Raw genomic sequence first — 2592 nt, 5'->3', positions numbered from 1 at the left:
GTTTTGGGGGGGGGGGGCTGGGGTCTCTGCGGCTTCTCCTTGGCTTTCTCTGCATCCCCAGCCCCAAGGACAAGGTTTTGGTGGGGACAGGGCAGGAGGGACCATAGCCCTGCTAGTACAGTGGGCGGGGGGCGCGCTAGACTGCAGATCTGGGCTTTCATCCTGGCTCTGCCACTAATTGGCCATGAGACTTGGCGAATCCCTTCACCCCTGGTCTCAGTTTCCTCGTCTACAAAGCCATCACGGGTTGTTGCTCTGTGATTCTGTAGTACGTACTGAGTGGCCTTGTTTCTCGGGGCTAGGCTGTTTGGAGGACCTCAGGGAAATGGTATCAGTTAGTGATCTTTCCCCTGTAATCCCAACCCAGGTCAATGTTAGCGAAAGGAGGAATCCATTGGTCTGTGTTACTGAATGGTCCAGGGATGAACGCTTCAGGTATGGCTTGATCTAGGACCCAAGATGACACCAGTGCCCATTATTTTCTTTGTTTCCCCTGAGTGGGCTTGAGTGGCTGCACAGTGGTGGTTTCCTGCCCCCCATTCCTGGAACTTCCAGCACCCCCTCCCTGCCTCAGTTGCAGCTGTTGTATTCTAAGCTTTGCATTCTCCCACAACCAAACCCAGCCCAGAAGAAAGACTGTGTCCCAGCCATCCCAGAAAAGGCCCCAGTGTCCTGATCCCTTGGAGCTGGGGGTGCTGCCAACCTCGACTTCCCAAACTGCATCGCTGGGAAAAGAAGGAAATGGATACTGGCAGTGTGTGTGTGTGTGTGTGTGTGCGCGCGCGCGCGCACGCGCACGTGTGTGTTTGCGAGGGGGTTACCTGTCCTCAAAATCACCCTGAAAGCAGATTTATACTCAGGATGAAGAGAACTGGACCCAAAAATCTGTATTGTGCAGTGGAGTTTGGCAATAGAAAGCTTTGGGTGAACTCAGCAGTCGGGGAGGGCTTCNACTGGAAGATGTGGGGGGGGAGGGGAAGGGGGGAAAGGGCAGACAAGGACCCTCTTATGTATGGTCTGCAGCCCGACAGCTTCTCCCAGTCTGGAAACTACAGCAATTGGAGTTTGAACAGGTCATAATTGTGGAGGTAAAAGAGAAACCCTGTAGTGGGGTTAGGGGTGAAATGTGTCTTCCCCCAAATTCATATGTTGAAGTCCTGAGCCCCAGGACCTCAGGATGTGACTGTATTTGGAGTAGGGTCTTTAAATAGGCAATGAGGTAAAACGAGGTCACATGGGTGGGCCCTAATCCAACCTGACTGGCATCCCCTCTAAAAAGAGGAGGTTTGGACGCGGACACACGCCTAGAGGAAGACCGCACGGGGACACGGCGAGAGGGCAGCCGGCTGCAAGCCGCACAGGGAGACCTCAGGACCAGCCAGCCTGGAGACCCCTTGAGCTCAGTCTTCCGGCCTCCAGAACTCCGAGACCACCAGGCTCTGTCATTGAAGCCACTCAGCGCGCGGCTCCCTGTTCAGCCCGCCCTGGGAGACGAATACAACTGCTTGCAGAACTAGCGGGAACCCCACCTCGCCTTTGCCCCTTCCTGCGGGGGCTGGCTTCCCTGCTCGGATCCTGGCTGTGCTCCTGGCGGGAAGCCACCACCCTGCTCCCCCTATACCCCACAGCTGATACCCTAACTGCAGGGGCTTCCCCCAGAACACCCTCCTAGACGCTGCCAAGTCCTCTCCGTCCTTACCTTCCCGATGGTCACTTGTGCCGAACCGCCTTTAAGAGAGAAAACCCTCGCCCTCTCCCCACGGTGTATGCTTTTGCTGAAGATGAAGCCGGATTCAGCTGGTTTTTTGAAACAGGAGATGGAATTTTCCCCGAAGTGAAAATAATGGTGCCCAATTCTTGTGGGAGGTGGACGGGGCCGGCGCTGGCACCGCCAGCCTTTCTCTCCCTCAGAAATAGCCCCACAATGGCCTCGTTTTCTAAAACTTGCAACTCAGCGAGTACTTAGCCTTTAGCAAGAAGAATCCATTTTGCTAAAGTTGAAAAGAGAGCGAAATCCATTTGTCAGTGTAGGCGGCCACTCAAGTAGTGAGAACTGAGGAGTCCTCTCCCCCAAGCCCTGTGCTTGTTCACCAGCCTTGGGGTGGAGGCCTTTGGCCTCCAATGGACTCATGGTCAAAGACAGAGATGTACACATAGGCTTGGCTCTCCCCACACTTGATGAGTACGTCGAGGAACAAAGTGGGGTACGAGGTTGGGGAGGGCAGGGGGTATTGGCAAGCAGTTGGCTTGCAGGCTGGGCCCTTGTGAGAAGCCAGGGATGGCCGGAAGGGAAGGAGAGCATCTTTCTCACTGGCCATGTACAAGGTCATTGAGAGACCCTGGTGTGAATGGGTCTTAATAGACTTGACCTGATCCTCGCTTCCCCCTCCCCCCGTCAAAGCTCTTGCACTGAAAGCCCATGGTGGGACCCAGGTTGCCTTTTGCCCCCACTCTTAGAAGAAGCCGGAAGGATCCCTGGGTACTTCTTCGTAAACGGAGCAATAAAAGCTATGCAAGTCGACCTGTTGGGGGCAGGGTGGGGAGGTGAGGGAGGAAAAGGGAGGTGAGGGCTGATGGGGGGGGGGTCTATTG

Source organism: Crocuta crocuta, unplaced genomic scaffold, assembly GCF_008692635.1.
Source record: "Crocuta crocuta isolate KB4526 unplaced genomic scaffold, BGI_CrCroc_1.0 scaffold301, whole genome shotgun sequence".
NCBI classification, from domain to species: Eukaryota; Metazoa; Chordata; class Mammalia; order Carnivora; family Hyaenidae; genus Crocuta; species Crocuta crocuta.
This window is presented reverse-complemented; position numbering follows the sequence as displayed.